Consider the following 13,578-nt stretch of genomic DNA (forward strand, 5'->3'; position numbering starts at 1 on the left):
AAACGCGTCACTGTGACTGCGCGTGTAAACGCGAGTCCGGGGGACGGCTGGTTGCGCGGTTTCACGCGAACCTAAAACAATAGAGAGCGGCTACGTGACCGTGCGGTTTCTCGCAGGTACGTGAGTGCGCCAGCCGTGCGGGAAGGACGCAGGCTACTAAAGAAAAGAAACGGCTCCGTAGCTGCACGGTTTCACGCGAGCACAGGAGTGCGTTGGTTGCGCGGATCCACACGAACCTAGAGGAAGCGGCTCTGTGACTGTGCGGATAGGACGCAGGTACAGGAGCACGCTAGCTGTGCGTGCGGACGCAAGCTTTGATTTTTATTTTATCTTATTTTTACTTTAGTGTATTTTTCTTCGCCGTGAAAGGTGTAGAGAGTTTAAGGTTGGTTTCTCCAACAGAATAGAGCTCTCGTTGATGTCTCTGCGGTAAGGGAGATTATAGGCCTAAAAAGAGTGTGAATGAGCGTATGCGTGTGTGAGTGCCAGTAAGTGAACGCAGCAATGCAGAAGGAAACCTAAGCGGTGTTAACGGAATTCTGTGACCTGTTGTGTACACGTAGCCTGGGTTTTGGAGTAAGGCGCGTTGCCTGCCGCAGAATTAAAAGAATTGTCATAATGGGGAATAAAATGTGTAAGTCTGCCTTGAAAGGGGATGTAAAATTTATGGAGAAATTTTCACCGGGCAGCACGCAGTATGTAGGTTGTTGGTGTAAGAAATATGGTTTTGAAGGGACATTAGTGGAAGTTCAGTGTAAAATGCTTGTAGAAAGAATAACTGTAAGTGCAGCAGGTAAAACAGGGAAAGCTAAGCAGAGGAAGGAATTGCAGTTAGCATTTGCTAAGTTGCGGTTGGAGCAGGCTCAAAAGAGAAGAGAAGCACAGAATGTTAAAAGAGCAATATTGCAAGCAGTAGTTGTGAAACCTGAGGATGAAACCACAGCTCAAACCACTGCAACTACTCTAGAACAACACCGTAATGTTAGCAGGAAGAAAAGCCAGAGAAGAGCGAGAGAGAGCAGAGGCAGAAGAGGAAGAGAGACTAAAAGCTGAGTATGGAGAGGCATTAGGAGCAGCATTGAGTCCAAGACAGACTAGACAGGAGAGGAGACAGAAAGGACAGAAAGTGAACACAAAGGTTGCAACCACATATCCATCCCTGACACAGCACAAAAAAACATATGGTGTTTCAGCCTCAGAGTGTGAAGATGAAGAAAGTTTTTCTCCTGAACCTGACCCATTCCATGAGGTGAGCACTTACCCTATGGTAGAGGTTGCTAACCCACATTTTGGAGTGGACGGGGATAACAGCCGCACTATTCATGTTTACCGGCCATGGACCGAGTCTGAATGTGCTGAAGCTTGTAAAAGTCTTGGAGACCCATTGACTAACGTTGATGAGTTCATAGCTCGACACAGACATCTTTTTCCTCGTACCGTTTAAATGGACAGGAAACTGAGACTACCTTTAGGAGATGTCTCACTTATAATTGAACCCGTGTCAGAGGAGAGTACACAGGCAAAGGGCCAGGTGATAACACCCTGCCCTATGGAGATGCAGGTCTCATTGTCCAAATTAATGGAGTGTACGATCGTCTCAGAGATACTTTTAGAACAACTGCAGACTACACCCAAATTTCGCAATGCACACAGAAGGAAGGACAGGATGTTCATGAGTATAGAGGTAGACTAGAGGAAGTGTTTAAGAGGCATAGTGGACTTGAAGAGAATGCAGACGCAGCAGGCCCCTATCAACAGCAGCTAAAACATGCCTTAATGAGTGGGTTTCATCCATCCATTGTGGATTTTATTAGAAAGCAAAATGTAAATCACTCCACAGATGGAGTGACTCAATGTATGAACTGGGCAAGGCATGCACAGGATGTGATTAAAAGAAAAAAGAAAAGAAATGCAAAATACAATAAATGCTGCCACATTTTATGTTGATGAAGAATCTCAGATCTTTTTTCAGGGGCAGGCTAGGCATGATAGAGGTAGAGGAGGAGTCAGAGGAGGTAGAGGTAATTGGAGGCCCAGAGCAGGTCAAAAGAGAAAGGATGAAAGTTGTTACAACTGTGGGAAAATAGGTCACTTCATTAGAGACTGCCTTGAGGACCTATGTGAGGAGTATAGACGACCAGGTCCACATAACCCCTCATATAATAAATGACTAGCATCTGCTGCCACTGCCAATACACATGCATGTTTAAACACCCCATCAGACTGCCACAAACAACAATCAGTGCCCCAAACCATAGATTTGACTGAAGTTTTGTTGAATTTATCAGGGAAAGAAGTAAAACCCTTTCACACATTAACAGTGCAGGGGAAAACTATACAGTTTTTATGTGACTCAGGAGCAGATAAAACCGTCCTGAGGGACCATGTGTCAGGAATAGACCCCTCGAACGGGTCATTTATGTAAAATCTGCAAATGGACAGTTAAATCAACACAGAATCTCTAAGCCAGTATGGATCAGAGATCCATACACTGGAGAGGCAGCTCAGGGTTCAGTAGTAATGTGTCCGACATGTCCTGTGAACCTTTTGGGTAGAGATATGATGGTAAAACTTGGAATAACGGCAGGAAAAGGAGAAACTGCTGAAACAATGGTTCACCAGGGCAGTGGCGATGTACATTACTACTGGACGCTTGACCTGTCAGCCTCTAGGCCAGATCAGATAAACTGTAAAATGTTGAGGAGAGATTAGCTGAGGGCTATGATAGACAGGAGCCAGATGAGATGCACATCACACTTAGGTTTAAAATGACACCAGGACCTGATGATGCCTATACTGACAAAGTAATGAAACTGGGTCCTCAAAGAATTACTGTGAAAGCTGTATACACTGATGGAAAACAAATGGCAGGATGCAGTGTGATAATTTCTGAAGCAGCTCAACAACTTTTCAAGGGAAAGGTGCCACATGTTCCACTGACTAAGTGTAACACAGCTGAGTGGGAAGATTTAGCATTTTTAGTGGAGCAGGGAGAGCACACAAATGAATGGCAGCAATGTGGAGGGGGATGGGAGACAAACATGCACAGCAGTATCTTCCGTAAGAAGCTGGGGTGGGTGACACATGCAACACCTCAGATACACTTAGAGGGAAGTGAGAATGAAACAGCAGAATGACATATGGTAGATCTACATGATCACCCTGAGCTTAAACAGATTCCGGACATCTTGTGGTCAAAAGGAAAGACTGATGTAGGGTTAATGATAACAGCAAACCCAGTAGTAATAAAGCCTAAAACCTCATATAGACCCAGAGTGAAACAGTATCCCCTCAAACCAGATGCAGACGTAGGGATCAAGCCTGTAATAGAAGACATGATTGAAGCAGGAATACTGGTAGAAGCTCCAAATGCAGCATGTAATACGCCCATTTTTCCAGTGAAAAAAGCAGATTCTCAATCGTGGCGCATGGTTCAAGACTTGAGGGCTGTAAATCAAGCTGTAGGAAGTATTGCACCATGTGTCCCAGACCCCCATACCTTGTTAAATCAGATAAGACCAGGTATGACATATTTCACAGTGGTAGTAATGCTTTCTTTTCCATACCAGTGCATGAAAATTCACAAGGTTGGTTTGGATTTACATACCAAGGTAAAAAATATACCTACACTAGATTACCACAAGGTTTTTGTGACAGTGCGACCCTTTTTATGCAGGCAATCACTAATTGTTTGTCTGATTTCATAATACCATCCCATTCACACATCCTAGTTTACGTGGATGATATTTTGATAGCGTCCGACTCAGAACAAAATTGTAAAACTACGTCTATAGCACTGTTGACACATTTAGCAAAAACAGGGAACAAAGCGTCACTTCCAAAGTTACAGTGGGTACAGAAGGAGGTGAAATTCTTAGGTCATCAGCTCAGTTCAGCAGGAAAAAGCATACACCCAGAAAGGAAAGCAGCTATTTTAGCAGCTCCTAGGCCAGTGACAAAGAAACATATGATACAATTTCTAGGATTGACCAATTATTGTCGTTCATGGGTACCAAATTTTGCTGAAGTAAGTCAACCACTGTTAGACATGATGTACGGTGAGTCCTTAGCTATTTCAGATAGTCTAAGCTGGACTCCAGAGGGAGAACAGGCATTCTGCACGTTGAAACAACTGTTGAGAAGCGCGACTGTGTTAGGATTGCCTGATTATAATAAGCCACTTGTCCAAACAGTTGACTGCAAAGGACATTTCATGACTTCAATGTTAGCACAAGACAGCGGGGGAAGAATGAAGCCAGTAGCTTACTATTCTAAAAGATTAGATCCAGTTGCTTGTGCTTTGCCTCCGTGTGTGAGATCAGTGTGTGCAGCGGCTCAAGCCGTTCAATGTTCTGGGGAAATAGTTCTGTTTCACCCTTTGACACTGTTAGTTCCACATGAGGTGGATGTTTTACTACTGCAGACTAAAATTACATTTCTGTCACCTGCGAGACATTTGTCTTTAATGTCACTCTTACTATCACAACCACACATTACCATAAAGCGGTGCACAATTCTGAATCCGTCAACCCTTTTGCCAACGGAGGAAGAGGGCACTCCTCATGAGTGTAGAGAGCACATGGAGAAGGAGTGTAAGCCAAGGGATGACATCTTAACAGATGTGCCACTTGGTGAGGGAAAGGTTTGGTTTGTTGATGGTTCGAGTTTTAAAAGAGCAGAGGGACAGGTTTTGCTGTAGTGGATAGTGAGAAAGTTATCTGTTCAGGACAACTAGCATGTTCCATGTCTGCTCAAGCAGCAGAAATAGTAGCTTTAACGGAAGCGTGTAAAGCTGCAGAGAACCAAGATGTGACAATATACACTGATAGCCAGTATGCATTTGCTACATTACATTTCTTTGCAGCACAGTGGGCAAGACGAGGTATGACAACCTCGACAGTGAAACCTGTAGAACACGCCAAATTCCTGCAAAATCTGCTGAAGGCAGTATTATTACCAGTGATGGGAATAACGGCGTTACAAGTAACGGCGTTACTAACGGCGTTACTTTTTTCAGTAACGAGTAATCTAACTAATTACTATTCCTATCGTTACAACGGCGTTACAGTTACTAACAAGGAAACGCGGTCCGTTACTATTTTTCAACAAACAGACGGTTGAAGCTGTGTTCAGCTTACTGCATTCAGTTGCACGGAAGTAGCTGTAAATAATCTGGACGCTACAGCTTTAAGCAGCTGCGCGCTCCCGCGGACGGTAATCACGATCACTCTCTAGCACAACACCTGGAGCTCAGGGGGCAAAACAATCGCATGAGTGCTGTTGTTTGACTGAGGAAGAATAAAGTAGTCGTGGTAAGTCAATCACATGACCACTTAAAGACAAAGCAACAAGGTGCCAGTTTTTAAATTGTGTTGATAGGCCATGTAAAACCAGAGTCATGATAAACAATATATAAGCGGCGTTTTTTCCTCAATAGTTTCGCCACGTTAGCGCTAGCAAGCACTCTCTCCTCTTTTAGGAGTGACGGTGAGAGAGAGAGAGAGAGAGAAAGAGAGAGGGAGAGAGAGAAAGAGAAAGAGAGAGAGAGCAGGAAAAGAGAGAGAGAGCGAGTTTTGAGATGTGAGATTTGTGACGTTTAGCATGTTTGGAGTGTGTAGTTAATGTGTTGTCTTGTGTAGTTAGTGTGTAGTGTTGTGGATACAATCAGCTGTTCTTCAATAAGATGCCACACAAATTATTTGTGCCACTCCAAAAAATCATTTCTGTCCACTATAAAGGAGAACATCACAGCCTGATACCTGCAGGTCTGACAGCAGCAGGTGTATCACCTCTGTTTCAACCTGGAGACAGCAGTCGCCTCATTGTTCTGACACACAACACAAAAGTTCTTTAGTTTGAAATGGTTATTTATAAAAAGGGTAAAAGGTAAATGGATGCAAATAACTTTGTTGTTTGCAAAACTTGTGCATAGGATTTTAAAATTGACAATTAATATTTGCATTTGAAGTTATGAAATATGATTCATTAAACATGTTTGTGGTTGTTACAGCAAAAATATAACTTTTTCTACTGTGATTTTATGTTTTTTGTCTGATTTTAGATCAATTCTGGTTATACAGTATGACAAAATGAGAACTGTAAGGAAGAGGACTCCCTTACTACATTTATTTGTATTATATTATCTGTATAGCACTTTAGAGCACACCTTTCACTTTATTAAAAGCACCTTATCAAGCACTTTATTTAGCATTGCACTTTAAGCATGGATTTGCACAGTAAAACATTTGCACACAAGAAGTTTAAATATTTATTGATTATTTATTGGGAATTTTAAAATCAGTTGGTAGCCTTGATTCAGATCCTGCACAGCTGCTCCTCATCAAGGAATGTGGTGGTTGTCTGTCAGGAGAGAAGAATGGTGATTGAGATTGTGATTAAGGTTTACCAGTAAGGAAAACTAATGCAAATGTGTGTGTGAAATCTAGGAAGAAAAGTGGCGCAAATAAGTGTTTGTAAGATAATGATTACTCACCTTTCTTGCCTGTGTCCTCTTCAGGGTGTTTGGGCAAATGTTTCCCCGGGGGTCCAGACACCATTTAAAGGTTCCGGGAGAGACCATTGGTAAAGAGAGTGTGGTGAATCTTTTTGTGCTTGGGTTTCTGGGTTTTTATAATATTGGGTTTGGTGTAGAATTAAAGTGTGAAATATTTATTAATATGAAAATGTGAAATGTATTTATGTATTTATTTATTCTAATTCATATATTGTATACTGTGGTGGAAGGTTGGGATTTAAGAATTTACCTAAGAGTGGAATAATGGTTTAGTCTGTGACAGCTGAACATATTTAAGGCTGCTGGTTGTCATTAGAGAGGGATATATTGTGCTGTGAAGAAGCTCGGAGTTAATTGTTGTAAGGAGAGCTGTATGGCAAATAAATACTTTTGTTCCACTGCACTTGCCTTCGTCCAACTCACTGTGTTTCCAGCCGCTAAGGGCCGCCCTATTACAAGTGGTGTCAGGAGTGTGTCACTCATGCCACAGTGAGAAGATGATGACAAGAGGTGGAAGAAAGCCAGGCCAAGAGGAGCAGCCTGATGAAGGAGTTGGAGCTTCATCTGAGCTAGAGGCCATGGCAGCAACAAGCCCTGAGGACAAATTGGAGGAGTTGACAGGGTTGGTGAAATCTCTTATGCGGTCTCAAGCAGCCAGAGACCAAAAGTGGGAGAAGGATTTGTCACGTCAGGAGCAAAGGTGGAAAAGCATGCAGCATCAATTTCAGCAAATCCAGCTACAAGTTAATGCTGTAATTGATAAGCCTGATCCACCAGAGGCGCCAGCGCCCCCTATAACATCTGAAGAACAAGAACATGGATTCAATGGTGAAGACATTCCAGTGGCCAGTGGGTCCAGGTCTTTAATTGAACCAAAACTTTTTCCTCTGTCACCAGAAGATGACATTGAACATTTTCTGACTACATTTGAAAGAATGGCAAATGTGTGTCGATGGCCCAGAGATGAGTGGGCTATTCGTCTGGTTCCCCTGTTGACAGGTAAAGCCCGCACAGCCTACATTCTTATGGATGTAACAGACTCTGAGAACTATGATAAAGTGAAAGAGGCAATTCTGGCAAAATATGAGATCACTGCTGACACCTACAGATGCCGCTTCAGATCTATGAAAGTTGAACCAGGTGAGACGCCACGTGAACTTTATGTAAGATTGAAAGACCTGTTTTCAAGATGGATTAAACCTGAAAAATCAACTGTAGAAGAAATATCTGAGCAGATAATTCTGGAGCAGTTTTTAAGAATGGTTAACCCAGAGCTGGAAATCTGGATACGTGAGCATGACCCGAAGACGGCAAAGGAAGCAGCTAGCCTCGCAGAGGTTTTCACTTCAGCCAGAAAAGGAAGCAAGAGCACCTACTTCAGCCGGGACACCCACTACGCCCAACCAAGTAAGTCCATTGGGGGTGAACAGGGTTCTGGTCAAGTTCAGGCTAGAAATCTTTCTAGTTCTAGACAGTTCCCTTCCCATAGACCTCACAATGTGAAGAAATCCTTTAAGTCTTCAGTTCAGGATATTAAATGTTATCACTGTCATAACTTTGGCCATACACAACAATTTTGCCCTGCCCTTAAGTCAAAACCATCTCTTTTGTGTGCAGTTCCAAGACCAGCCACAGAGCCAGTAGGAAAGAAAGCTTGTACTGTCCCTGTTTTAATTAATGGGCGCAAAGAGGAAGCTTTGCTTGACTCTGGGTGCTTCCAAACTCTTGTACACTCTAGCATAATTTCAAGAGAAAAGCTAAGTGGGGTTGGGGCTACAATAAGTTGTGTGCATGGAGATGAACACAGGTACCCCACTGCTGAGGTTTACCTGACAGTGGGAGGTCAAACCTACTTGTTAGTGGTAGCTGTGGTTCCCAGTTTGCCATATTCAGTGATACTTGGTAATGACATCCCCACTCTCTTTGATCTAATACATCAGTCAGATTATGACCCTCAAATGAGTGCTGAGAAAGACATTCTAGGTGCTGAATCTGGAGGCTCACTTCCTCTAGATATGACAGTTGAACCATTTAAACCCTGTCATGTAGTCACAAGAGCACAAAGTGCAAAGGAAATGATGCAAGAGCTACCCTTTTTTGAGGAGTCTTTCGAAACAGAGCCAGGGAAGATTAGGAAGTCTAGGGCTCAGAAAAGAAGAGAAAAGTTCAAAGGCTCAGAGGAAAAAGGTACAGCATTGTTTCCTAAGCCAAATAACCAGCTTGAGTTTGATGTTCCCTCAGATTTAGGTGCACTCCAAAGAAGCGACCCTACTCTAAAACCCTGGTTTGAGAAGGTAACAGAGTTAGAGGGGGCTAGTCAAGGTCAGGTAAGCTGTCTTGTAGATACTGTTTACCTAATTAAAGGAGGCATCTTGTACCAGAGAAAGGGGAAGCGCGAAGCTGTAGCACTCCCACAACAGTTCAGAAACAAAGTTATGGATTTGGGTCATTCAATTCCATGGGCAGGTCATATGGCTTTTCACAAAACATTGAATAGGATCAGCAGCCGTTTTGTTTGGCCAGGGATGTATGTCCAGGTTTCTGAGTTTTGCCGTTCCTGTGAAAAATGTCAGTTGACCTCAGGCAAAGGAGTAGCACGAGCCCAGTTGCAACCACTGCCAATTATTGAAACACCATTTGAGAGGCTAGGCATGGATATTGTGGGCCCTTTAGAGAGGAGCTCCACAGGTCATCGCTACATATTAGTCATATGTGATTATGCAACACGGTTTCCTGAGGCCTTCCCACTCAGATCAATTAAAGCCCGTCACATTGCTAATTGTCTGCTGCAGCTTTTCTCTAGGGTAGGCATACCAAGAGAAATTCTGACAGATTGTGGAACGAACTTTCTATCCAAGTTGTTGCAGCAGGTTTATACGCTGTTAGGGATAAAGGGACTTAAGACCACCCCTTATCACCCCCAAACGGACGGGCTAGTGGAGAGATACAACCAGACTCTCAAAGTATGCTGCGCAAGTTTGTCTCTGACACAGGTGCTGACTGGGATCAATGGCTGCCATACCTTCTGTTCGCCTACCGGGAGGTCCCGCAGGTTTCCACTGGCTTTTCGCCTTTTGAACTTTTGTATGGCCGCCAAGTGAGAGGCCCCCTGGATCTGCTTAAGGACTGCTGGGAGGACCCCAAAGCAGAGGGCGAAAACATCGCAGCCTACGTCATCACCATGAGAGAGAGGTTGGAGAAAATGGCATCATTGGTGCAAGACAATATGAAAGCTGCACAAAAACATCAAAAGACATGGTATGATCAGAAGGCCAGGGATAGGGTCTTCCTTCCAGGTCAGAAAGTACTGTTATTGCTTCCCACCAGCGATAACAAGCTGCTGACAAAATGGCATGGACCATATGAGATCATCAGACAAGTGAGTAAAGTCACTTATGAACTGAATATGCCAGAAAGAGTTAAGAAATATCAGACATTTCACGTGAACTTGTTGAAGGAATTCCACGGCCGACAAGAGCCGGGCCATCAGTTACTGGTGCGTTCAGTTAAGGATGAGGAGGTGACTGAGAAGTTCTTTCCAACTAACATTCAAGTTTGTGCTTCAGTTGACCTTTCTCATTTGTCTCATACTGAGCAGGCTGATATTAAACCACTCGTGGACCCACAGCTCTTTCGAGAAACACCAGGCTTCACATCACTGGTTCAGCACAAGATACGGGTGAAGGAGGATGCACCCGTTCGACAAAAGAGCTACAGAATTCCAGAACGGTTGGTGACGGTGCTTCAGAAAGAAATAAAACTCATGTTGGATCTGGGAATCATTGAGGTGTCAAGTAGTGAGTGGTGCAGCCCAATTGTTTTGGTACCAAAGAAAGATGACACCCTGAGATTCTGTATTGATTTCAGATATTTGAATGCAGTATCCAAGTTTGATCCCTACCCAATGCCCAGGGTGGATGACCTGTTGGAGAGAGTTGGATCAGCAACGTACATTACGACACTCGATCTGTGTAAAGGATACTGGCAAGTGGCTTTGGCACCAGAAGCGAAAGAGCTGACAGCCTTCAAAACTCCTTTTGGTATGTACCAATTTAAAGTCATGCCATTTGGGCTTCAAGGTGCACCAGCGACATTCCAACGATTAATGGACCATGTACTGAGAGATGTGTCAGCATTCTCTGCAGCATATCTGGATGACGTGGTGGTGTACAGCCAGTCCTGGGAAGAGCATGTCATTCACCTACAGAAGGTGCTACACTCCATCAGAATGGCTGGACTGACTATTAACCCCAAGAAGTGCTCCATAGCCAAGAGAGAAGTGGAGTACTTGGGCTTTGTGGTTGGCTCTGGGAAGATAAAGCCGCAGGTTGGAAAGATTGAAGCAATTCAGTCCTTCCCAGTTCCGACAACAAAAAGGAAGGTGAGAGGTTTTCTTGGTCTAGTAGGCTGGTACAGGAAATTCATACCTTCTTTTGCAGAGCGATCCACTGCACTGAATAATCTCACAAAAGGCTCAGCCCCCAACAAAGTGCGTTGGACAGAGGACTGTGAGCAAGCATTCAGAGACCTCAAAGAAGCAGTTTGCATACATCCAGTTCTACACAGCCCAGACTTCAACAAGCCATTCATCTTGCAAACTGATGCTTCGGGAGTTGGCCTTGGGGCTGTCCTTCAGCAAGAGGTGGATGGTGAAAGACGGCCTGTGGTGTTTCTGAGTCGGAAACTACTCGACAGGGAGATGAGGTATTCGACGGTGGAGAAAGAGTGCTTGGCCATGAAATGGGCTATCGAGGCCTTGAGGTATTATCTTCTGGGACGTCACTTCACTCTAGAGACGGATCATCGTGCCCTCCAGTGGTTGAACCGCATGAGGGATGCGAATGCCCGCATTGCAGGATGGTACCTGTCTCTGCAGCCTTATGACTTTACGGTCCAGTATAGGCCAGGGAAGTCAAATGTGGTTGCTGACTGTTTGTCTAGGATGACAGAGGACTAAAGCACTTCGTGCTTAGGAGAGGGAGGAGGAAATGTAAGGAAGAGGACTCCCTTACTACATTTATTTGTATTATATTATCTGTATAGCACTTTAGAGCACACCTTTCACTTTATTAAAAGCACCTTATCAAGCACTTTATTTAGCATTGCACTTTAAGCATGGATTTGCACAGTAAAACATTTGCACACAAGAAGTTTAAATATTTATTGATTATTTATTGGGAATTTTAAAATCAGTTGGTAGCCTTGATTCAGATCCTGCACAGCTGCTCCTCATCAAGGAATGTGGTGGTTGTCTGTCAGGAGAGAAGAATGGTGATTGAGATTGTGATTAAGGTTTACCAGTAAGGAAAACTAATGCAAATGTGTGTGTGAAATCTAGGAAGAAAAGTGGCGCAAATAAGTGTTTGTAAGATAATGATTACTCACCTTTCTTGCCTGTGTCCTCTTCAGGGTGTTTGGGCAAATGTTTCCCCGGGGGTCCAGACACCATTTAAAGGTTCCGGGAGAGACCATTGGTAAAGAGAGTGTGGTGAATCTTTTTGTGCTTGGGTTTCTGGGTTTTTATAATATTGGGTTTGGTGTAGAATTAAAGTGTGAAATATTTATTAATATGAAAATGTGAAATGTATTTATGTATTTATTTATTCTAATTCATATATTGTATACTGTGGTGGAAGGTTGGGATTTAAGAATTTACCTAAGAGTGGAATAATGGTTTAGTCTGTGACAGCTGAACATATTTAAGGCTGCTGGTTGTCATTAGAGAGGGATATATTGTGCTGTGAAGAAGCTCGGAGTTAATTGTTGTAAGGAGAGCTGTATGGCAAATAAATACTTTTGTTCCACTGCACTTGCCTTCGTCCAACTCACTGTGTTTCCAGCCGCTAAGGGCCGCCCTATTACAAGAACATAACTGTAAACTCAGGCATGTGAGGTTGCGCTAAAAAGACCAAACCACCAAACAAGGCAAAGTAAATAGTTTTTAAAGGTAAAATGTGGAGAGAAAATCAAGAGTAGTAAAAAAATGGCCAATTATACCCTGGACGCCAGAGGGTTAAACGTTCTTTGGGTTTTTTTTTAAGTAACGCAATAGTTACTTTTCCAAGTAATTAATTACTTTTAGAATATTGTAACTCAGTTACTAACTCAGTTACTTTTTTGAAGAAGTAACTAGTAACTGTAATTGAATTACTATTTCAAAGTAACTTGCCAACACTGATCATTACCCAGTAGAATTGCCGTTTGTAAATGTGCAGCACATACTCGAGGGAAAGATCCAGTTGCATTAGGGCAGTGGTTCCCAAACTTTTTTTGCCAGGCCCCCCTTTTTTACAAGAAAAATGTTCGCGCCCCCCCCGGAACAAACACATCCTCCAAACACACACACCCATATTTTGTTTACAAACTCCATTGCGGTTTATTTCACACCTCAAACATTTAGTAAACAATTAAGCAAATACAAGTAAACGGCAATAAATTACAGGTAGTAATAAAATATACTACTAACTCTTTTACGCTGCGTCCACACCTACACGGGTATTTTTTGAAAACTCAGCTGTTTCTATGCGTTTGGGCCTTTCGTCAACACGTAAACGGCGTTGCGATTCACCGAAAACGGAGATTATTTAAAACTCCTTTTTTGCACTTACGTGTGGACGAGGATTACAGAGTTCGTCACGCAACGTCAAAGGTATGTGCCTCTTTTCACGTCACGCTGTGCGCCACGTTATTGTTTACATGAGATGAATTGCAGAATGGCAGATAGAGACAAAATACTGTTACTGTTAATCTGACTATCTTCAGGTTTTACACGCTTACATATACACACGCAGTTACTGTCCCTCCATTTAGAAAGGCAGAGGCGTCACGGTGTAATTATTTTAGGTGTAGTTGTTTTTTTTCCTGTGTAATAATTTTCAACATTGCTGTCAATACATTTTTCAAAAAATGTCTCTCTGTGCAAAATGGGTTTAAACACATAAACAGCTGTGGGATACCCGGTTCAAATACTCCGTGATTTGAACCGGGGGAACAAATTATGGCAGGATCAGCCTGATATTATTTGTATCCCGCTGTAACTTTACTGCATAAAGAGCTAACATGTC

The sequence above is a fragment of the Oreochromis niloticus genome, linkage group LG3 (genome assembly GCF_001858045.2).
Source record: "Oreochromis niloticus isolate F11D_XX linkage group LG3, O_niloticus_UMD_NMBU, whole genome shotgun sequence".
Lineage (NCBI taxonomy): Eukaryota > Metazoa > Chordata > Actinopteri > Cichliformes > Cichlidae > Oreochromis > Oreochromis niloticus.